This window comes from Megascapheus bottae, chromosome 25 (genome assembly GCF_031878675.1).
Source record: "Megascapheus bottae isolate mThoBot1 chromosome 25, mThoBot2.hap1, whole genome shotgun sequence".
Taxonomy (NCBI): Eukaryota; Metazoa; Chordata; class Mammalia; order Rodentia; family Geomyidae; genus Megascapheus; species Megascapheus bottae.
Genome location: NC_143533.1, coordinates 19,679,625 through 19,704,887, shown reverse-complemented (window position 1 = coordinate 19,704,887; position 25,263 = coordinate 19,679,625). Strand labels below are relative to the sequence as shown.

At 35.8% G+C, this 25,263-nt stretch overlaps 1 protein-coding gene and 1 non-coding gene across 5 annotated transcripts in view; both read left to right on the top strand.

Annotated features, from left to right (window-relative positions):
- Positions 1 to 25,263, top strand: part of Sema6d (semaphorin 6D) — a 764,305-nt gene that overhangs the window by 184,407 nt on the left and 554,635 nt on the right. The gene's annotated exons all lie outside the window — the stretch shown is intronic.
- On the top strand, positions 5,200 to 5,330 carry LOC150046530 (small nucleolar RNA SNORA33). Its single transcript, XR_016532658.1, has one exon. It is a non-coding gene; the product is annotated as a small nucleolar RNA SNORA33 (small nucleolar RNA).

Below are 25,263 nucleotides of genomic sequence, written 5' to 3'. Positions count from 1 at the left end.
ACCTTTTGTCGTCATAAGGCCCAATGTGCAAGGGTACTGTTGGGCTAAAACGAAATAAGTTGCATTCCACAGAGCTGCTTGGATGATATTACTTTATTTCAATTTTGTTTTTATAAAATGTGTAGTGTTACATGACTTCCTGCAGTTAATTGGAGATATATTGACCCCCCACTTCAACGATTCGCTTTAAATCCCAAGCATATTATGGAGTCAGTGTATCCACAGACAGGTAGGAGAGAGCCCTCTACAACGTGTTTATGTTAGTCACTTTTGCTTTAGGACATTGCCTTTTATAGCAGGATTGATGTTTGTGGAGTGTTGTAGAATTTTTCTAACACTTTAATATTCTCGTTGCAAATTTGCATAAAATGTATCTATATTATATATAGAATTATTCTGTATATAAGCATTTAATTGCCATATGGTCACCACTCCTACAGCTCATGCTGAACAAAACTTGTCAAATTTTTCTCCACTTGTAGTAAAAGAGACAACTTATATTCTATGAGGTCATACAGAGTAATCTCAGGTGAAGAAATTGTTCTGAAGTACTTGGCCTGCAGTGCTCATATGGAAAAGGCTTTTCTAGTAAATACATTTTTTTCCTCAGCATTCAGTGACCTTCATCATCTGCTTCTTCTTGACCTTGTCTTTAATTCTCTGACAGGAAGTCAGTGGCACAGATCTCCATGAGGCGGCTCTCGTATAAACCGTGTCTCTCCCCAGGTTGATGTGTAGTTCCACACCATTTCTCATGCTTGTTTACCTTAGTTTATCTCTCTACTCAATGTCACCTCAGAGAGCCTCTCATCTCTGGTCAGTTTCATATCCCCTGGGAGACTTGGCTGATTATTCCAACCTGAGGGCACATCTTTAAATTCTCAGTGGTGGTACTTACTACCCAACTCAATTGACATTAATACATATGCCTCCATATGCTCCATAAAATTCAACCTATCTTAAGGTCTATTCAGGAGAGGAAGAAATTGATTTTTAAACCTAATTGTTATCTTGGTATTTAGTTAAGGGACCTAAAAGAATTATTTAAGAATTTGGAGATATTTTATCATGGATTCATATATGTAAGTATTTTTGTGTAAATTTTATTTCAAAATGGTAGTCAAACATTATCACTGAACAATTGATAATGGCACACTCCCTATCCCCTGCCTCCTGTATATCTGGGATGTAAGGTATGTGCTACCTGGTGCTCAGCATAGAATTATATTTTTAATAGCACAATAACGAATATGAAGGGCTCCATCTAACAAACAGCATATATGATTTTTACAATGAAAAGTACAAAATATTAATGGAAGTAACTAAAAATTATCTACATAAATGCAATGATATCTCATTTCCAATTCTGAAAAAAATGAAAATATTCCCCAAATCAGTCCAAACATTGAATGCAGTCCTATTGAATCTCAGCTGGAGTTTTCCTGAAGAAATGGATAAACCCCCCAAAAGAAAATACATGGAAATGCAGGTAGTACATTTCTCTGAAGTGCCAGACGGTCTTGGGAAAAAGCATACAAAACTTGCATGACTTATATCTCCCAGTTTCATAATTTATTTACAGTTAACACAATCAAGATTATTTAGTACTGGCATGCAGACTCTGATACATACATTGCTAGGATTCAACTTAGAGAACAAAAGTAAACTTTTATCTTTATACTCTGTTGACTTCGGACAAAAGTGCCAAGACAATGCACTTGGGGAAATAAAAGTATTTTCAGCAAAAGAGCCAGTGTAAGTGGAGATCTCAATGCTGATCTATACATGAATATGAGAGATAATGCTACTAAAACATAAATGTATATCTTGGTTCTCTTGGCATAGGCATTGATGGTTTCTTGACTCAAAAGACAAAATATGAGGGGCCGGGTGTTTGGCCTAGTGGTAGAGTGCTTGCCTAGCATGCATGAGGACCAGGGTTCGATTCCTTGGTACCCCACATACATAGCAAAAAGCCAGAAGTGGTGCTGAGGCTCAAGTGGTAGAGTGCTAGCCTTGAGAAAGTCCAAGGACAGTGCTCAAGCCCTGAGCTCAAGCCTGGGACTGGCAAAAAAAAAAAAGACAAAATATGAAGGACAGTTAAATAGGATTTCACAAATTGGAAAACTTTCATGTTTTAAAGAATACCAGAAAGAATACATTTGTAAATTTTTTATCTAATAGTTATTTCTAAACTATAAATAACTCTCACAATAAAGGCTTATATAATTAACATTAAAATAATATCCCAGTTTAAAAATCAGCCAATGTTTTAAATGTATCTATTTTCCAAAATGTATATATAAACTTTACCTTCAAGCCCCTAAAAAATGCCCTGGTATCTTTACTCATTAGAAACACTTCTGATGATACAAATAAGGCTCCCCTGAGCAGCTAATTCCCACTTTCACAATCTTTCCTCATGTAATCCTTCCATGAATCCACAAATACATTGAAAGAAGGGAGACTAAGTGGTACAATAATTATTCTATTCTCCAATTGCAGTGCTCCCCAGATTTATGCATCTTAGTTCTGCCTTGGTATTATGAAATGATGAGTATTTCCTGATAGTGCCATCAATCTGTGGGGATATAATACATCTATGTCTTTTGGAAGAGTAAAATGTGCCAATTTCCAACATCTAGATAATGTTGCAGACCTGCTGAGAAAACTAAAAATCCTTCTTTCTCTTTGTCTAGGCCATTGCACTTCTGACAATGGAACTATGGATTAGATTATGGCTTTATTAAGATCATTGCCTTTCTGCACATACAGGTCAGCATGAACTAGTCTTTTCAGTAGATTCCTTGTGCAGATACCTAAGCCAATTTTTAGTTTGATTCTGTTACATTCAGAAAAAGGCTTTTGTTTTATAATTCACCAAATCAACTGTTTTTTTTCTTGAAGTAGCTTATGGGCAAAATAATGGACACAGAAGTGTTTGATCTTAGTACCCTGCTAAATTAATGAACTAGCCTTAATAATATCTTTGAGATTTATCAATGGAGCTTGCTGAAGGGCTGCTTTTTTTTCTTCCTGAACCCCTTTCACACATGAGGGATTTTCCTGGGAGTATCTGGTTCATTTTATTTAATTGGATTCCTGGCAATATGTGGAGAAACTTCCCCCAAAATGTGAAAGTTCAGATTTTAAAAGATAGGCATGGAGCTACAGGCATGGAATAATCTCAGCACTTGGTAGACTGACACAGAGTGGGTAGTGACTTTGAGTGTATCTTGGTGAATGTAACAAGGATCCTGTTGCAAAACTAAGGAACTAAGTCAATAAATCAGTCATAGATTACCTTTTTCTTGGTTTTCAGTAAAAATTCTGGAATTCCATGAAGTTTCAACGAAACTTTAGATACATGTAGGTTGAATTAGGACAGTGAATATAATTATACTACACAGAAGCAGTCTGTCTGAAAATTCAGTATGAGATGCTAGGTTCAATGAGATAGTATAGAGGGTTTTCAGAAAACTACTAAGTATTAGTTCACATAATTCAACAATAGTTGTGACTAGCTTTAGGGTCCCTGGAAAAACTCATAGTGGATATTGTCTATTTACAAATAGGATTGGACTATATTTGTTGCCTGCTAGTCCGGGTTTATAAGGAAAACTATTGATTGCATAATTTTACCATGTATTAATTGTACAAAGTAAGGAATTTCATTGTAGCATGTCCCTATAATTATATAATGGTTGTATTCACCTCCTCTATTACTGTTCTTATCCCTCCTCCTCTTCCTGCTTTCTTAAGGGTCCCTCTGTTTTGTAACCTTTTTTAACAATCTTTTTTCCCACATATGAGAAAAAACACATCGTATTTCTTTTTGTTGGACTTACTATTCCACATAACATGGTGAGCTCTATCCATTTGCCACAAGCATACTTTCATTCTCTTGATGCCCAATAGAACTCCTGTGTGTGTACACATGCGTACCTACACACATCACATTTTAATTCACTCATTGATAGGTAGGTTGAATCCATTGCTTTACTTAGAAAAATGCTTGACTTTAATTTGAGAAGGGGTAGTAATGAGGACCTAGGAAAGTTAAAGCCCTAGAAATAGGATTACTTGCAACAATAATGGGTTGTGTACACACCTCAATTATGATTGGTGCTTCAACTGCTAATGTGCTAATATAGCTCATTAAGAAGTAAGTATATGTTATTGTTACAGTATCTGCCTTGTTACCTGGCATATTGTATATACGTTTATTTGTTTATTTGAAATAGGAAAGGGAAGGGGAGAAAACAAGATGATTGGGAGGGAGTGGGGAAAGGGAAATGGGGACAAAAACATGAGAAGGGGTATCAATGTGTGAGAAGTTATGCACTTACTATCTGGTGAATATAACTGTAACTCTGTATACATTACAATAAAATTTAGAAAAAGAGGTATATGTTAAAATCTTGTCATTGAGAAGGCTGGCTCTTCAATGATTTTCCTACCACTCTTTAGAAGGTATGAGAGAATTATATGTATTTTGGCATACAGTAGATACTCCTGTTCTATTTTAAAATGATAATAGCTGATGAAAACTTCGGGAACTTGATAATTATCAGAATTCTAGATGCCAGTTCTTCTTTCTGAGAGTAAGTTGCTTGATCTGTTGGATGCAAGTGGCCTTTTTTGTATATAGCACGTTTGGTTTTGAAATAAGTGATAATGGTGTAGTTCATACAAGTTGATATGTGTGAGATGTGCCCAGCAATGTGGCTTTCCCCTGTAACAGAGTTAGTCAACTAAATAGTCCCCAGGTTCATCACAGGTTTGCTGAAGATCTACTCATGATTAGGAGATATTAAATAAATATAGATTGATTTTTGATTAAAAGATGTTTGTGATCATTCCTGATAGTTATAATTGAAGAACTAGAATATATGCTACTAGAACTATCTTAAAATCATATATAGAAAACCAGCTAGTTTGGCCTGGTGTTTGGCCTAGTGGTAAAGTGCTTGCCTAGCATGCATGAAGACCTAGGTTCAATTTCTAGGTACCACATACATAGAAAAAAGCCGGAAGTGGTGCTGAGGTTCAAGTTGTAGAGGTCTAGCCTTGAGAAAAAGTCCAAGGACAATGCTCAGGCCCTGAGCTCAAGCCCAGGAATGGCAAAAATAAATAAATAAATAAATAAATAAATAAATAAATAAATAAATAAATAAATAAAAAAAAGAAAAAGAAAGAAAACCAGCTAGTGATTCTGTTTACCTAAACGTGAAAAACCAAATATTTAGATAAAGCTGGCAATAGTGGTGCCATGATACAAGCCTTAAGGACAATCAGAGTCATTAAAGTCCCTGAGAATGGCTACCAAAAAAATCTTATACAGAAAACAAATGAAGAGTTGAGGCATCACTGAAAGATTTCAGAGATTCATATTCGTGTTTGTATTATATGAGTCTGAGTTTTTCTATCCATTTCTTGCTGCACTATTTTGAACTTATGATTCAATGCTAGATATCATGTGTTCAAACCTCATAGAATCAAGTCTAGGCACTGCATCTGCCTAACTCTCTGATGTTGGCCAATTTACTCTGATTCAAATTTGTCATGTAGGGCAAGAATGTTAACAGAGCTGTGTCTTATGGTTTCTCTGTGCATTAAATCTATCAGTTCATGTCAAGCCTGGCACACTATAAGTGCTGAACACTTACTAGCAATTACTGTACTTGTGTGGACTTACTTAGGACTTACTTCCTATGAAAAGCAGAGTAGACACCCAGAGGCATGATTTTAACTTCCTTAGATATTTTACTTTGGTGCTCATAATTTTTACCTTTAATATCTTTTGATGAAGGCTCTAAACATGATTGTATCTTTGGTGGCACTTTTTAATTTTGCAGATGTGATTATTATTCCTTCCCTCTCTTCAGCCCCCTTTGGCTCATTCCTTCCCCTCCCCCCTCATCTCTTCTGTGCCTGTTCCCCCCTTTTATAATTTTCAGACCTCTTGAGACAATTGTTTATATTTTTAATCAGAGATGGTGAGAGGGAAGCACGAATTTTGAACAGGTTGAGAGACAGCCATGTAAAGAACAGATTCTCTGACAATGGGAACAAAACACCATAATAGACATCCAGAGTGTCTTCTTTCATTTTTGACCTTTAATTGAAAGATGGAAGATAAGTAGTTCCTGTGAGAAAGCAAAAGGCTGATTCACTTACCCTGCAGATTAAAGTAGAAAAGCTTCCTGGAAGGAAGCCTTACTATATATTATGAATCACTCTCTTGTCACTCTTAAGAAGTTCGTAGCTAAGTAAAATGCTAGAAATGGATTAATGGTGCCATGACAGACAGCAGTACTGGAGGAGGAGGTGAAAGGCCTCTAAATAATGCGGTTGGGCCTCCCTTGGGCATATTTTTTTTATATAAAGTTGGCATTTCTGACCTAAGTCTTTCCCATCTCACAGCATCAGGAATGACTGATCTTGAAATATTCCCACTATTTTAAAGTGAAGCAATCTGTATGGTAAGGTTATAAAAACTTAAGTGTGCTTTATTCTTCTTTTTATTTGCATATTTCTTGTGTCTTTTGGAATTATCTTAAAGGGGAAATGAAAGAGATGACCTAGGGCATTGGTAAATCTTTGTTAAGAAAAGTTCTTGTAAGTCTCAAAATAATCAGACTCTATTGTAAGGAGAAAAGATTGGATTTAAGCCGCAATCTACCATGTCTTCTTAACAACTCACAGAACATGCATTACATTTCCCATGAGCAAGTCAATCTCATATATTTATGTGCCTTTTCCTTAAAATATATTAGATGTAATTGTTACTAATCCTTCACAAATTTGTAAATTTTTCAATAAAAATAGGCTCATCCATATGTGTCCGGTATTGAGAAGTAAACGGACAGGCACTTCATTGTGTTCCTTATGCAAATTAAAGGATAATTCCTTCCCTCTCAGAAATTGTTAATCATTATTTTGAACTTACAAAATAAACAGGCAGTTTGATAAATACCTTATCACATAAAGTGCTACAAAAATCAGAGTACATTCAGTTGATAGATGATAAAGTTAATCGAAGTTAACTGATGAGAGGAAACTTACAATAAATATTGTGTGGGGATGGAGAACAATCTGAAGTTTTTATGAGATAGTTCAGTCATGTTGGGGCATCTTGAAATCTTGGATCTTGGATAGCTTGAGAAAAAGATAGGGAGAGAAATACACAGAGAGGGAGAGAAGGAAGAAGGGAGAGAGGAAGGAGAGAGAGAAAGGCTAGGGGAAAATCTGGAGAATACTGGGTATACCATGAATAAACTAAAGTACACCATGGTTTGTGTAAGGTTAAGCAGCCCTTTATGCCTTGAAAGCTGTGTGTATGTGTCATAAAGAAATATTTCATATTAAGTGAAGTAAGCCAGACCTAATAGAACTTAGGCTCAGTGGTTTCCCTCATTTGTAATAATTAGTACAGACCTTGGACTCTCCCAGCAGAGGATTACAATAGCTCAAAAATCTAGATACAAAAGGCCGTATAGGATGAAGTTAAATGAAAGGACTTCCAGGATATGGAAACCAGAGCTACATAATGTGTGATTGTCGTTCTTAATGTACTAGGTTATTTCTCATCTCTTTTGTTGCCCCTTGGTTATTCTCGTATTGTTACAGTATCTTACCTTTGTTTATTTGAAATAGAAAGGGAAGGGGGGAAACAAGATGAGGGGAGGCCGTGTGGGGAGGGAAATGGGGGCAAAAACATGAGAAGGGATATCAATGTGTGTAAAGTAATGCACCTTCTATATGACAAATATAACTGTAAACCTTCTATTAATTACAATGAAAAAAACTTGAAAAAGAACTATTTCTGAGTGAGCTAATGGTCTTTATCTTAATATTTGCTAAGCTACTTGGCCTTTCAGTGAGCCATGGAACAGAGATAGGGTGTTGTCATAAAATTGCTCGGGTTATGTTGCTATGCTTAGACTCATGTAATGATCTAACATGGGGTCGTGAGTGTGTACTTGAGGCTCTTCATTGTTGGGCACCGAGACCAGGCTGCTCCCAGTCCCTTCCAGCAAGATCATTTCTTCCCCTGGTGTCAAGTGCACATTGCATAGCCCACATATAGCATCTCTGCCCAGAGATTGCAGGAGGGGTTCAGGACTAGCTATCTCTCACTTCTGCAGCTTCACAGTTACTGTGTTTAGTTTAGTTTCTATCACAATGGATCCAGTGGATGAGTGGGACTCTTTTGCACTTGTTCTAGCTTTGTAAAATTGTGAGTTGTCTTGGAAAGTCAAAATAAAAATAAACAGGCATTTTATGTCTTACCTTTGAAAATCACTTCCTTTTTTTGTTGCTATTTTTGTTTCTTTGTAGACGTGACATTCCCAATGAGTGGTGGCAGCCATAGCCATAAAATAAAATAAGGTAAATGTGCCTATTTGGCTTCATTAGTTTGCAGTTTATTAGAATATTCAATCAGACTGGACCTAAGTCTCTTTAGAAGAAATGCAGTAACTCTAAAATGTGGTGAAACACTATTAAAATTTATCACCAGTTGCAAAAACATTAGCTAACATTAATTGAGGGATTAAATAAAAGTAACAAATGATATTGGTCTAATAATTTAAATGTCAGGATGTCCACACAAGTGATTTGCTCTTTGTTCAAGTGTTAATATCCCCCTGGGTCCTGGTGATGCTAAAGGCCATGGCAGAGCAGGGATTTGTATCAGTGACTGGGAAAGAAGATATTTATTGACAGTCTGTATTTTTTTAAAGGCTGAGTTTTATATTTTAATATGTGCCAGTACCTTATCGGATTATATTTTCATGGCAAGTAGAGCAAGTAGCCATGTCCCTATTATGTTTTATAGAGGAAGATATCATAGTTTAAAAATTTGTAAAGGAACTTGTCCACTGACAAATGGCTCATGCATCTATATCTAAAACTGATTCATGGACTTCTAGTTCATACTGTTTCTGTGAGACATGTAACTGTTTCTCTATTTCTGCCTTCAAAATTATTTCTGTGTGAAATCTTCAGCATAGTAATGTGAAGAAAGTAAAAAAATGAGTAAGCATAGAAATTGCATATGTTTTTGAAACAACAGCAGCTCTATTGTAATTCAGTATGAGAGCTTGGTTCATCTGTGTGGTAGGCTGGGTAACAGTGAATCCAGAGGCCTTTGGCACAGTAACCTCCAGCATGATGATGTGAAAGTGGGCAGTGAAGAAGAGAAGGGTCATTTTTAGAGGTCACAAAAATAGGAAGCAAGCGTCCAATTTCATAGCCATTAGCCTCCCTCGGCCCTGTCACCACCTAATTCTTAAGTACTAAATCATTTGGATTTGCATTCCAAAATGATGTTATAAAAATTTTCCAAAGGTTGCTTTGATTACAAAACCCAAAGCATTTTCCCCATTACCTGATTTAAAAAGGCAAAGGAATGAGGTGATTTTCATTGATTGTTTTACATAAATATGATTTTTGTTTACATTGATAGATCGAATTAAAAACTTTATCCTGTGTTATTAAAAATGCACAAAACTCATTTTTAAAAATAGTAGCAATGTAGTCATTCATTCATTCAGACCACCATTGTTCGCGTGAATGGCAGCCTGAAGGAACACTGGCTAGGTCTTAGTTGTCTGAATATAAGCGTCACTGGCAGCCCACACGAGTGCAGAACCACACATTTAAAAAAAACCCATTTAAGTTTTCTCAGATAAACCAGAATATGCCAATAATTCATGGAGTAGACTCTCCCAATAGTCTTCATTTGACACACTGAAGGATATCAATCATTTGAAATGTACATATGTATATGTATACACGTATGTATATGCATATATAAATTTATTAAAAGAAAATTTATTCTTACTCTAGAATCATCTCTATGCTTTTATCTTTTAAAAGTTAAGACCTTATCGTTAAATTTACTCACTCTTCTTTCCTTGTTCCCCATCATCTAACAACTCTTAAAGTATTAAATTTAAAGAAAAAAGGAGGAAGAGCTTAATGAAATCAATAACTGGAGTTTGTTGCTAATTGGTCAGTGGAGGATAAAGGAAAAAAATATATGAAAACCTATGTTAACCTTTAAAAGCAAAGTTAGAGCTGGATGGGATTAAATCCTTTTAATGTTAGTAGTTTATTAATCTAAACTATGCAAACTATGAGTACACACCATCTTGAACCATAAACCTGAGGAAAACAAGTGCCAGCAAAATGAAAAGGACAGGGCTGCTGGGAGTTTGGCCTAGTGGTAGAATTCTTGCCTAGCATGCACTAAGACACAGGTTCCATTCCTCGGTACCACATACCTAGAAAAAAGCTGGAAGTGGTGCTGAGGCTCAAGTGGTGTAGTTCTATCCTTGACAAAGCCCAAGACAGTGTTCAGGCACTGAGTTCAAGCTACAGAAGTGGCAAAAAATAAAATGAATAGGAAAGAGAGACATTATGTGTATAGAATTATGTTGTTCTTTCACCAAATAAGTATTGTGACTGGGTACCCAACCTCTAGGTAAGAGATACTGAATAAACACAGAAGAAATGCACAAAGTGGGGGACCTGGATTTTGAATTCAGTATAACTAAGGCAATTTGATAGACAGAAATACAATTAATTGTGTGTTTCCAGTAATCCCTCGTAATGAGGGATTGGCTTCAGGATCCCCAGAGACCTCCTTTTTCACCTGCTCCAGTAGTGATTTCCCAGTGTCTCAGTGGATGTCCCAGGATAGCCAAAGGCAAGGCGTTACAGCTGATATCAACCCAGGCATTTCAGATTGCCGCTGATAGATCCCTGTCAGTCCAGCAGCTCCCCAAAAGTTCAACAAGGTTAAATTACCCAAAAAACCTCATGAGTACAGTGCTACCTTGCCTGTGTACAATCTTCCACTACCTTTGTCCACAGACCTTCCTCTTCAATGGTATGAGCTATTGCAAAATTACATTCTCGTCTCACTACAAAGACAGTCTCATAAAATGCAAATCCAATCATGACACATTTCTTTTAAAAATAAGTCTTTGATTCTGCATTGCTCAGACCCCTTAGCATGACATTATCAGGTTTGCTGAGCACCTTTGTAGTCACCTGACTCCTCAGTGAGCAGCATTTCATTCTGCTGTGGAATCTAAACTTATACATCCACAAGTATGTGTGTTATTGGATGAATTGTGTCGCCTTGAAATACTGATATTGAATACAACCTTAGTACCTTAGATAGGACTGTCATTGGAGGTTATGTCTTGAAAGAATCATTAAGGTAGATTAAGTCTCTGAAGATTGGGCACTAATGCTGTGTTTATTAGAAGATGAAATTAGGTCATAGATAATTGCAGAGGTGGTGAGAGGGTAAGGTTTGGCAAATGTTTTCTGCAGTGTATCAGATAACATTATTTTAAGTTTTGTATTCATGTCTCACAATTTTTCCATTGTGGCATAAAACAGCCATAGGTGACATGTAAGTGTTTGAATAAAATTTTATTTACAAATCCAGATAGCAGCAAGGATTTAGTCTGCTAGTCTAAGTTGCTGACCTCTGTTTTAGAAAATAGGGGTAGAAATGGGAGAGGGATTCCCTTATACTTGATAAAGCGCTTTTGGAAACAAGCCTAGGGAGTTTATATTAGCTGTGCTTAAGTTAATCCTTGGCGTATAGAGGTAAACCTCAGTCTGATATGTTTGCAGCTGTTTGGAGGAGAGTTTCACAAAGTAGTTCTGTTAAAGAAATATTAAGTCCTGTGCTTATGTTTTGATTGCGCTCCCAAATGAGACAACAGATCCCCTACTTCCTGAAGTGTTTACTCATCTAGATGCCATGGTGTGACATGTCCCAACCCCCGCCCCTTGTTCTGTATGAATGAACTCCACTTGCTAAAAATAGTGATTCACCTGGCTGAGGTAGCAAGTTCTAATCCACCTAATAAGGAGGCCCTATGAACTTGCTTGACTAATGACATTAAGCCTGAAGAAGCCTACTATGGGGCCTCTTGGTAATGTCATGTTGCTCTCAGCTCATGCAAACAGCATGACTCCTCTTCTGCCATCCCTGAGAGATGTCCTGATAACTGAAATAGCAGCCATCTTTGAACTGCATCTTTATTGTGCAAACACAAGAAAGAATGCCAAAGCCAAGCAGGAAACTGAAATGAATTTACATCTGGACAATATCCTTGGATTGAAGCACTCACCTCTCTAACTCTGACCTCTTTTTTACATAACAATAAGTCAAGTATAATTTATTTTTTGCTTACATCAACACTAGTAAGAAAATCCTTACATACAGCAAACATATAAGAATGAAGTGATCAGTTTGTCAAGGTTACCTAGTCTGTTCAAAGAATACAAATGCAGTTTATAGTTCTGTAAATGAGAAGTGTAGCACAGGCCTCAAGTGTCCTTTCTAGAGTCTCTGAAGAATCTCTGACAGGCTCTTGGCATCTTAACCCCTTTCGTCTTCCATCTTTAAGCCCTTCTTTTGTTCTGCATCTCATCTTGACTCCAAAAGTAAAAGACATGTCACTTTATAAAGGATTCATGAAATTAGCTACAGCAACTAAACTTGTTAAATGAATGACCCTATATTGAAATGCATCTTTAATTGTATGTGGAAAATCATAGCTAGACATGGTTAGGTGGTTAGCCACAACAAAAAAACCATTTAAGCTCTGTTCCCTGGCACATCTCAAGGTTTTTGAACAGTGTCTTGCAAATAGTTGAGGAACACTGAAAAGAAAATCAGTATTTCTATGCGTTAGGGAAAGTATTATGCCAATTGCAAATATCCCATACTGAAGTAATTCTATTATATCTATAAGAGTCTACCTTTTCAGGATGGATAATGAGCCTGAACCTCCCTTAAATTGGGAAAGCTAAAAATTGAATTAGGCAGAAATAATGAAAAATTTCTATTATTCACACATGGTTTGTTACAATTTTTCAGTAGGACAGATTATAGAGGTAGAACATTTTATAGAACAAATGGTTGCTTCTCTGGAAAAGTAATTTTGGAATCACAAAGTAAGATCAAATACGAAAGTATTTATAATAATTATTTAAAAATTCAAATTCATAACATGAGTTTGCATATTTTTCATTCTACACAATCTTGCATTTTTCATGGCATTATGACACAAAACTAAAGAGAAACTTTCCATTGAGTGCTTCTATATCTAGAAAGTTCAGATTATTTAGTCTAAATCATTTGATCCCTTTTCAGAGATTAATTTTTCCAATAAAAATAGATAAAAGTGGTCAGCACCATTAGTGTGGGCGTGGGAGAGGGAGAGAGGGACTGAGGGAAAGAGGGATAGAACTGGCATTTAAATTCAGGTCCTTTCCCACTTGAGCAATACCCCAGCCTTCTGTTCGTATCCTGCACTGGCCTCACAAGGCAATCCTATCTGTGCCTCCCAGTGGTTGAGTTCATAGTCATGAATCACCATGGCTAGCTCCAGGAAGATTAATTGTTTTTATTCTGGTATTTCAGATAATTAGATGGTCTCAGAACTTACATTCTTCTTCTAACTTATGTCTGAGAGCAGGTTCACATACAACACTAATTAGCTCCCACTGACCATCTTTCTTTTATGTTTTGTACAATTCAAGTGAAATTGTTCCCATTTGACATAGAATAGGCCTGGTAACTGCAGGAGATATTTTCATTCAAACAATTGAAATTTTAAAAGACATCACAACAGGCAGTCCAGAATATATATTCACTGAAGTCATATAGTCAAAGGATTTATTATATCAAAGTTCTTATAATTTACCTTGGTACAGAATCATAAAAATGGGAATTGATTTTACAATGAATAAAAGAGATTTTGCTAATTTCAGGTAATGTAATCAGTATCAGACAGTGAATTCTTTGATTATTAAGGTATGTATTTTGTTTTCCTCAATGCTCCAGTTGCAAAACTAGATCTTGACAGGGTTTGGATTGAGTCAGGGGGCGTGTAAAAGTGTATCGCATGTGCTCTCAGTGTGCTTAGAAGACATGGTGATAAGAGAACTATTTTCTTCAAGGGGTCCTGGATGCAGTGGAGTCTATAATTTTGCTAGGGTTCGAGGAAGGTAGCTTGGCATTTAGATGACAATACTCTACCTTTCAACCATTTTATTCTTAAGGAAAAGAATCCACACCTGAAATAGGATTCCCTGAATCCTAAATTTGTTGTTCAAAACTCTGTTCCTAAGTTGATTACATTTGCAGAAATCCCAGGCTAACACATCCATTTTATATAAATGTCAGGCATGTGTAATTTAGTAAAAAGAAAAAAAATCTCTAAGATTTATAGTGCTTTGTTCAGAGAAGTCCAAGTCTTATAAAATATTACCTCATTTATCAAAACATATTCTATTAGAAAAAAAACTTCTGAGGGAGAAAACAAATATGAAAATATTCTTCCAAACACATTAAGTATTTATGTAAATTCCAACCTAACATATTTTCTATAATTTATCCTTTAAATATCACCAGTCACGAGTGAAATTTAGAAAAATAAATGGGAATAAGAATCTTAGTTCTCTATTTACTGTTTTCAATATATGCTTTAATTCCCTCTGTTCTATTTCATATTTTAGCCTCACATTTCTTTTATGGAGTCAGTGCTATTTTTAAATTGTTGGAGATCTATTTTGTGTTTATCATTTCTCTCTAGAACTTACTTTGTACAAAAAATTAGAGATTAATGCTTATTGTAATCTCACAGTCTTATGGGAGAGATTGAAGCAAACAGGAATGGGAAGAAAGAGCTGAATTGTCAGGAATCTTCAGCCAAAGCTCTGGACATTCTGCATAGTTCTCTGGAGTTGAGAAAACCTTTTTAAGTTCCCTGATTTGAGGCCAGTTCATTAAATAAGAGATGCTGGCAAGAAAGAGTGAACTTGACTCAGGCTGCTCTTTTCAACTGAAAGGAAGTCCTGGAAATATTCAGCTACCAACTCTCGAAAGGCTAATGAATGCCGTAGTCTTTATGTCTTTATCAGAAACTTGTATTGCTCCCAAATATTCTATGCCTATCATGTTTTTGCCTCCGGGTCTACTTCTGATGTGTACCTGAGACCTGTGCTATAAAATAGGAAGGACTCAAAATGTCTGATCCGATAAGCATTTCAGAGATGTAAAAGAATGTGGTGGGAAGTATAAGGTGCTTTAAGTCTTGAACTTGGAGGAGTCGTCTCCACATCTTCCTTACTTGTTATTGAATGTGAGTAGTGCTTCCAGTCCTGAGTATTACTTAAAATATGTCAAACAAGGATATAATGAAAATTCATGTCTATTGGCCACATAGGTGAACTAAGCTGTTAAAGAAGAGAAAATGTTAAAGAATAAATCAGGCAGTAGAAACAAACTAAAAATTATCAGATTAAATTAGCAGAGAAGACATTTGATGAGTAAATAAATAGGTATGAGTTGGAACACAAAGAGATGTTTAGATCTAAATATTGACATGCATTAAATAAAAATTATATTGGGTGGGATTATTAGCTGAATGTAAGACAACACAGAAGAAAACCTAAAAGCTAAAGAAAGCTAGAAATATCTACATCAGGTGGCACAAATAACAGACAAATAACAAAATGCATAAACAAACCCTCAGTGGAACAAAATGAAGATGTCTAAAATGCATACCATTGTAATGCAAGAAAAGGAAAGGAAGAAATATTTGGGGCATAATAGTCATAATGTTTAAAAATTGCTAAAATTTTAAGTCTATAGATAAAAGAAGAAAGGGAAACAAAAGAATATCAAAAAGAAAATCTTATGAAGAATGGAACCAGATACTGGTGGTTTGATTTATAACCTCAGCTACTCAGGAGGCTGACTTTTGAAGATGATGGTTCAGAGCCAGCCAAGACTCAAAAGTCTATGAAACTCTAATCTCCCAGGTTTTCTGGTGGTTATTCAAAGATAAGAGTTTCATGAACTTCCATGCCACTCTGGCTTGAACCAGGATCATCTGATCTCACTCCTGAGTAGCTAGGATTACAAGCATGAGCCACAGGCACCCAGCCATAAATATATTTTTAAAAGAATGCAGAGGGGGCCCGGGAGTTTGGCCTAGTGGTAGAGTGCTTACCTAGCACGGGCAAAGACCCGGGTTTGGTTCCTCGGTACAACATACATAGAAAAAAAAGCCAGAAGTGGTGTTGAGGCGCAAGTGGTAGAACTCTAGTCTTGAGAAAGTCCAAGGACAGTGCTCAGGCCCTGAGCTCAAGGGTAGGACTGGCCAAAAAAAAAAAAAAAGAAAAGAAAAGAATGCAGAGGGCAACACAACGCAAAACTGTCAGAAAAGACATAATTCGTAGTAACAATATCCTTCAAATATATAGATGTAAACCTTTTGAAATAATATTAAAATTCAAACACACATTTTAGAATGACACAAAGTACTTTTGATTGAAGTACTGTTGCTTTTGGGAAAAAATTACATTACTAGATGTGGTAAAATGTGAAGAAATACAGAGGATGTTTCCTCCTTTTTTATAAGATATTTTTTAGAAGATAGCTGTCTGTTTAAAGTGAAAACAGTAAAAACATATCTTATATGGACCATACCAGATATTACAACAAGTAGAAGGACATTAATTGCAAGGATTAAATTCATATATGAATAGATAAAATATGATCATGAAGTTAGACTTTGTTATATTATGGATATATGTATAAACACTACAATGATGATTCACATTGAAGGAGCTCTTTCAAGATAGGAAATTAAATGGGAACAGATACTCAGTCCAAAAGAGAACTAAAAAGGAAAGTGAGAAGTATCAATAGTACAACTTAAACACAATAATGTTATAATCAACTTAAGACTGAGAATACTAGGTATAATAAATGTAAAATGTCTAAAAATCTGAGTCATAAGAGGCCAATTATCAGGGTAAATAAAATTCTATAATCCAGCTATATATTATCTACAGTGCCATTGGAATAGAAACAAAGTCAGGCATGGTGGCGCACACAATACTCCCGTCAACTGGGAGGCTTGTTCAAGAGTGAGAAATAGGAGAGAGGAGAGATGAAAAATACTAAAAACTGTACATTACATAAATGTTAAAGACAATGATAGCTCAAATTAAAAAGATAAACATTAATGATAATCAAGAGTGATCATAGTAATATCAAAGAAGACTTCAAAACTTACAAATATTTCATAATAATAAAGAATGTAATTCACCAGCTTTTAAAAATGAAACACTTGTACAATACAAACAAAGCCATTCTTAGAGGAACATGTATAGTCATAATAAATATTATGGGAAATACAAATATAAGGGGAAAACAATAATCTAAGATGAATGATAAAAGTTTCTATAATAAGAGCCGAGGAAAGGATCAAACAATAAAGCCAAACAAGTAGAAAATATCAGATTAAAAACAAACAGAAAACATCAATGAAAAATGGAAGTTGCTTGAAGAGTAAAAAATGATAAATTTTTAGTTAAAATAATAAAGAAAATGATCAGTAAGTGAAAAGGCTGCTCTTCTCATTGGTGCAGGCATTAAGAACATAGGGAAGCTTATTGGTGACTGTATGGTAATAACTTGTCAGTCTTGTTAAAACAACAAATTTATTCCAAGGTAAAAGTACTAAAATTGACAAAATGAAATAGCAATCTGAAAGTCTTTATTTATGAATAGTCAATAAAATATATTGGAATATAATATGATGTGATATAGTATAGTATATAAATATATAATTTTTTCAGAGCCAGAGGGTTTGGCTGAGAAATTTCATCAAGCATTAGAAGGATGCAATGAGACCAACGATACACAGCTGTTTCAGGAAACGGAGTGGTAGAGAAATTCTCATCTCTTTTTATGGGAGGGTTTTATGCTGGTACCAAATCAAGACAAAGAGACTCCAAGAAAAAGATAATAAAAATCATGATTATTGTAAATGCATATTCAACTTAGATGTAAACACCGAGGTTCTTGACTTAGGATTGACTTAATGACCTTTTTTGTTGTTTTATGCAGTAATAAAGACATTTGCATTAAGTAGAAAGTATATTTTGGCTGGGCGTGGTGGCTCAGGCCTGTAATCATAGCTACACAGGAGGCTGAGATCTGAGGATTGCAGTTCAAAGCCAAGCCTGGGCCCTAAAGTCCGTGAGACTCTTATTTCCAATTAATCACTAGAAAACTGGAAGTGGTGCTGTGGCTCAAGGGGTAGGGTGTTCATCTTGAGCTGAAGAGCTCAGGGACAGCGCCCAGGCCCAGAGTTCAAGCCCCGTGACCAACCAAACAAGGGAAAGTAAGTGTATTTTGAATTTTGAGTTGTCCTATTTTAGTGAACTGACAGTATGGCATGATAGTTGGTGTCCTGGAAAGTACCACCAGCCAGCATAGCAAGCGCTGACTTCAGCCTTAGAATGGAGATGATAGACAGTCAGCATCCTCTTGTGCATTGCGTTGCTAAGCTATGATGTTCAGTGGGTTAGCTGGATTAAATGCTTCTTTGACTTGGGGAATTTTCAGTTTGCATTGAGTTTACCGGGACATAACCCTACTGTAAATTAAAGAGCATCTGTTTCATTAAGATACTATCAACACATCAAATCCTGATATTAACCAAACACTCTATCATAAAGAAGTGAAGTTCATTTTAAGATTTTGATGCAGGTACCAAGGAGAATCAATATAAGAGAAAAGTATAACCTTTTCTACAAATGGCACATGAAAGACTGTATATTATTTATTAAGAAATATTTAAGACTATTTTACATGACAAATGTGGTTTACATTGCTATTTTTTAGGCAGAACTATATCCTTGCTAATGTTTTAGGCTGATTTATCCATTATAACATAGCTTACTGTTTGCCCTGTGTCTGTGAAAGACTATTACCTGAGTTGCCAGTTTTCTGATATTTTCATGAAAAACATGACTGCACTTCACCAAATTGTTTTCCTACTTCCATTAGCCATCAGCGTTTTCTCCTGCATCTAGTACAGTGGTAAATTATATTGAAAAGGAAGAAGTAATATCTCTTGTTGCTTTAGATTGGCTTTTCAATTAATAATGAAATTGAAAATTAAAGACAGGGAATGGGAATTACATTATTTTAGAAGGCTTATCTCACAGCAGTGTGGAATCACAGAAAAAGTTTAGAAGATGATTTCAGTCCAATGAAAGGGCATAAATGATCAACTGTCAAGTTTTCGGTAAACTGTTCAACCACAAAGACAAATCAAAGGCTAGTACCCGGCCCCCCGCCCCCATGACTTTGATGAATAATCCAAACTAACATGGTTTAAAGACACAGTAAAGGTGACAAAATGGCAGAAATTAAAATATTACTTAAATGAAGCTTCTTCATTTCATAGAGACAAAATCACATGTGATAATTGAAACTCTTTTCCAATTTCTTTTACATGGTGCTTTCTTATATTAGTTTCCTATGATAACCCAATTCTCACAGATAATTTACTAAACTCTCTTCAAAATTGAGATGTTACTTAAGACATGGATGGGAGAATGAAGTAAATCCTGTATTCAGTGTCATGCTGGTTCACTGCTGCATAATGATTTGAAATCTTATCCACAAGTTTCAAGTAAAATTAGTGTATTTATCCATTTTCAGTTCCAGTCTGTAGTACCCAGTCTTCATTAGTGCTAGTGTTAATGAGAAACATTTAAACTCACTAATGGGATTTATAGCCTTAATGAATAAATTCAACACTCATTTATACTTTTATAGTTGTGATGGGGTTTCTAGTTACTCTGTTTTTCCTAAACCTGGTAATTAATTTAGATTCTGAAATATTAGATGATGATGCACAAGTGGTCTCTCAATATATCATGCTCTGCTATTTTTTCTGTTCTTAAGCAACTTGCCTGTTCATCCATTTTAAAGATGGATGTTGCATGTATTTGAAATTACAAAAATAATCAAATAAGTGAGAGAAATAAGACTACGAATATTAAACATAAACATTTCCCAATATCCATCAATTTCTTGAGAGAGGTGTGCTTATTCTTACAGCAAAACAAAATGCAAACTGCCATGACCTGGAAACATTTGATTTTCTAGTCATCATTAAGAGTACAATGTGACTATACTTCTAGAATATAATATACCTAGAAATATGGTATAATGTGAGAGCCTTTACATTAATGCAGAAATAAAAACTTACTTTCTTGATATAGAAGGGAGTGGCCATATAGATTTTAGAATTATTTGATGGATTAGCCAGTGAAACATCATGATGATATGTTGCCTATTTTACATTCTAAATAGTAAATTAAACAGCAATGCATTAGGGAGAAATAGAAGGAACAAAGGGCACCAAGCTTGGCTCTAAGCCCTATTTATTTCAAAACCAGAACATGGTACTTGAGATAACACATCTCACTGTAAATACCGAACTCACAAATGTGTTGAAATCCATGCATGTAATCAATATTCCATGAACCTTCTAAGTGTCACTTGTTTAACTTAGGCATTCCCATAGAAAATAAGCGCCAGCATTTCAATTCATGATAAAAACTAAGGGCCACTTTTGAAATTCTGATACTCTAAGCCAGAATGAATCCATTATTATGAGCTGGCCTCTAGATAAAGAATGCTTTAAAATTTCAAAGATAAGAGAAATGGAATAGAAACCATAAAGCAGGAACAGAGTAGTGAGATAAAGTGATCCCCTCTGAACCTTGAGTTCAGATAAAAGTGCTCTCCATAGACCACGCACACAGTCTACGGGGCATCCCAAATGTTCCTCAGTCTAGCCTGGAAAATCATGAAGGAACAGAGACAAACGGTTCTCCTGATTTGAGGGCAAGCTGTTGGCAAGGAGCTGCTTCATTTTGATACATGCTGCTGTCATTTTTCATGGCTGAGACTGTATGAGTTAGTTCCTTCAGGCAGATGAGAACCTCTGAGAGAGAGAAAGAGAGAGAGCACCAGAGACCCAGAATCATAATCAGAATTGAGAACCTAGACACTTAGCTAGAAAACTAGAAATAAGCAGTGTGAAAATCTAAACTCACAATGCATTCTCTGTAATCAGAAAATGCAGATGAGTGTTTCCCATAATTTAGATCAAAGAAAAAGAGAAGATCTTGAAAGATTCATTAAAGTATCCACAAGAGAAAGAGGTGATGTATCTTTAAAAATCTGTCCCTGATCTAGTCTCCTGCAAGCAGCAGTATAGGAGTTTAGTAAAGTCTCTAGGTGGTAGCACATTCCACCAGTGGAATGTATCAACACAGTATGGGAGGGTGGCCAAAATAATTTGCTTTATTTATTGCCTTGGTCCTCTACACTTAGGCTGTAGCTCAACAGTGACTATTGTTTTCTCCGTGGGACCAGCACTGTTGATGAGAGATCCCAGGGATGTGGCAGTGACTTACTCTTTGACAGTCAAATGCTGTCTTTTACTTCCAGTACTTTGGTCAAACCTGTGACAAACACCTCTTTCAGATCTGCCCCTCCGGGACCTTGACAATATAGACCTTTATTCATGAGTTCTTACTTCTTAATCCCTTTCAACTCCCAGAAACCTAAGCTCCTTCAACCCTGTAGACCCTAGAAACAAGAGTAAGCAACCCTCTCTCCCCCAGACCTCCTTCAGAAAATCAAGGCAGGAAGATAAAAAGAAACCATACCCTTCAGTTCAACCTCAGGTACATTTTAAATATTGAACCAAACTAAATGTGAAGAGATGTTTCAAGATTAAATCCAGTCTGGAGTTTGACAGTTACTTAGGGTTGTAATGATCCTATGAGACTGAAAAATTAAATCACCAAATTGAGACAATACTTCGTACTATAAATAAACATGACTTTTTAACCAGGGACAGCTAGAAATGTCATAGAATGTCTAAAATTGTTGCATATTACTTGGGAAAAGTAACAACAAGCAAATTATTTGAAAGGAACCGTTGAGGCCATAGGAAAGCATTTTACAATTCTATTAGTGCTTGTCTAATTTATCAGTTACCTATAAATACAAAGCATAGGTTCTAAGGTTTTACACTAAAATCTTGATGATAGGTGGCCTTTGAGTAGATGCTAACTATAAAAATATTTTACAATTATACTTTCACTTATTTATCTTATCAAATATATATCTAAGCAGCTATATTATCCATTTTCAAAAATCATGATGGCAGATGATGGTGTTTATTATATTAGTATTGATACCTTTTCCTTTCTGTTTTAAACGTCGGTCTCGATGTGCTGTTCTTATTGCCCATGAATTCTACTTTGATTTAACCCCTAAAGACGAGTTGATTTATACTGTTATCCTGATAAACAGCCTTGCTAGCTGCCATTTTTTTAATTTGAAGCTTAAAGGGTCCTCACGAGCAGGATTTTAAAAGTTGACTGCAATGATATTATAAATGCCAATGGGGAGCTAAATGACATTGTTCGCTACAGCTCATTTTGCAGTTATAACGAGGGGCAGTCGTCATGGGCCTGTAACTGAAGAACTTAATGGGAATCCCTGAAGCAGAACTATTGAACTGATACATAAGTCTGTATGAACTAGACATAACACACTCCCAACAAGAGTCTTTCACTGAAATGACTTCCTATATTTAGAAATTGACACTTGTCTATTTTATGGCTAACGTTTAGAACATGGGTTTTTTTTTTAATGGTCACAAACTACTCCAGACTTTCAGTCAATATTCAATTACTACTTTCCAATTCTATTGAAAGCTATGTGGAGGTGTTTTTTGTCTTGAAGATGCTCGTCCCAGTACTTTGAAAAGAATTTGGGTGTTTTTCCTTTGGATTAAACCAGGCTATCTACTAGCAAGTTCTGCTTAGTTATTTTTTTATTAAAGAATTTATTAATGTTGATTTTTACATCATATTTTAAATGACAAGTTTAACAAACAAGTGTTCAAGGAGGGAATCTCTATTTACAATCACTGGGACTTAGTATTTAGAACTTAATCAAAATTAGGCTAAAGGTTTGTATGTCATAGAAACATATTAATTTATGAAATAAAACATAATGTCTATAGAGTCATAGGTTTTTATGTCTATATAGTTATGTTTATATTTCCATTACCATGTCCATAGCTTTGGGTATGCAGTTATTGAGTCCTCACTCTTGTACTGTTTGGATTTAATAGCCACATATTAAGGATACCATGCGCCTTTTGTTCCTTAGGTCTTGACTTGTCTCACTCAATATGATTCGCTCTAGATTCATCCACTTCACTGTGAATGCCATTGTTTTATCTTGTCTGTTAGCTATGTAGAATTCATTGTGTATATATACATTTTCTGTATCCATTCATCTGCAGTAGGGCATCTGGATTGTTTCCATCGCCTGTGAATAGTGCAGAGATGAACATATGTTCAGGAGAGATGCCCAGAAGTGGTATGGCGGGATCGTAGGGAAGTTCTATTTTCAGTTCTTTAAGAAACCTCCACACTGCTTTCCAGAGTGGCTGAACTAGTTTACAATCCCACCAGCTGTGTAGTAGGGTTCCTTTTTCTCCACAACCCTGCCAGCAGCTGTCATTGTCTGAGTTCAAAATCTTGGCCATTCTTGTTGGGGTAAGGTGGTATCTTAGGTTGTTTTCATTTGCATTTCCTTTATGACCATAGATGATGAACATTTTCTCATATGCTTTTCTGCCATTTTAATCTCTTCTTCTAATAGATCTCTCTTTAGCTCCCTTGCCCATTTAGTGAATGGTTTATTGGCTTTTGGGGGGATTAGTTTCTTGAGTTCCCTGTAGATACTGGATATTAAGCATTTGTCAGATGTATTGTTGGTGAATATCTTTTCCCAGTTGGTTGGCTGTCTCTCTACTTTTGTGACTATGTTTTTATCTGTACAGAAACTTTTTATTTTTAGATAGTTCCATTTGTCTCTCTCTAATCTGTTGTGACCCTGGGATTCTGTTCAGGAATCTTTTGCTTGTGCCTATGAGTTCCAGTGTCTCTCCTACTTTATCATGTAGCAGTTTCACGGTTTCCGGTCTGACGTTGAGGTCTTTGATCCACTTTGAGTTAATGCTTGTGCATGGCAAAAGGCTAGGTTCAATTTTTAGTTTTCTGCATGAGGCCGCTCAGTTTTGCCAGCACCAATAATTGAATAGACTGTGTTTGTTCCACTGTATATCTTTGGCTCCTTTGTCAAATACAAGTTGCCTATAGGTATGTGGTTCTATTTCTGGGTCTTCTATTCTGTTCCACTGATCTTGTCTGTTTTTGTGCCAATACCAAGCAGTTTTTGTTATTATGGCTGTATAGTAGAGTCTACTTAGTTTTTAAAACTTATAAATCAAAGCCAACCTCTAACATTCTCTCATGTAAAAAAAACGAAACAAAACAAAACAATGGTTTATCAAATCTAAGTTCATTGAGTAAACTATGACACTCTAAGTTTTATATGTGTAATAATCTTATAAAATAGGCCTTCTAGAATTGTTTAAGTTAATTGTTTACCTCAATCAAGACTTAATAATTATTAATATTGGTTGCGTCTAAAAACAAAAAAGCTGGGTCTAAGCTCACACCCGTAATCCTATCCACTCAAAAGTCAGATCTGAAGATCAGTTCAAAGCTAGTGTGTGTAGAAAAGTCCTTGGGAGACTCTTGTCTCAATTAACCACTCAAAAGCCGGAAGTGGCACATGGCATAAAGTGGCAGAGTGCTAACCTGGACCAAAATTGCTGAGGGACAGCAACCAGGCCCTGAGTTTTCAAGCTCCATGACAGCATTTCGCCTCATTTTAAATACATGATGAAGTCTCATTAATTCAATCCCCACGAGATATGCGGAATCTGTTTATGCCATTAGACATATGACCAGCCTTTAGATTTGTCCTTCCTCTCACTTAATCCTGGTGTTCCCTAGAAGACAGTAAGATTTTTTTTAAATGCAAAACATTTCTACTCCAAAATGTAAGAAACCCCTTTTAGCAAACATGGGTGAGCACTGCATAGCTCACTTAAAAAATATAAATTATAATCTCTCACTGTACTTTGCCAGGTATAACAAGAGCTTATAGTTGCTTCCATTCCTGCCTTAAACTCTTTCTACTCCCCTCCTCCATCCTCCTTCATCTGTGTCTTCTCTCCATTTGTCAAAATTAACTGCTTTTGCTTTTGGGCTTTTTTATTTGGAATGTTCCTTTTATATATCTCCATTCCCACATACAGTTAGGTTTTTGATGGTTTCACAAACCATCTTCTCAGAGAACCTACCAAGATGTATTAATACATGTTCCATTCACAAAAGAATGTACCTGAAAAATGAATATTCTTGGTATCCAACTTGATGGTAGTGTGTCATTTGATGGTAGGA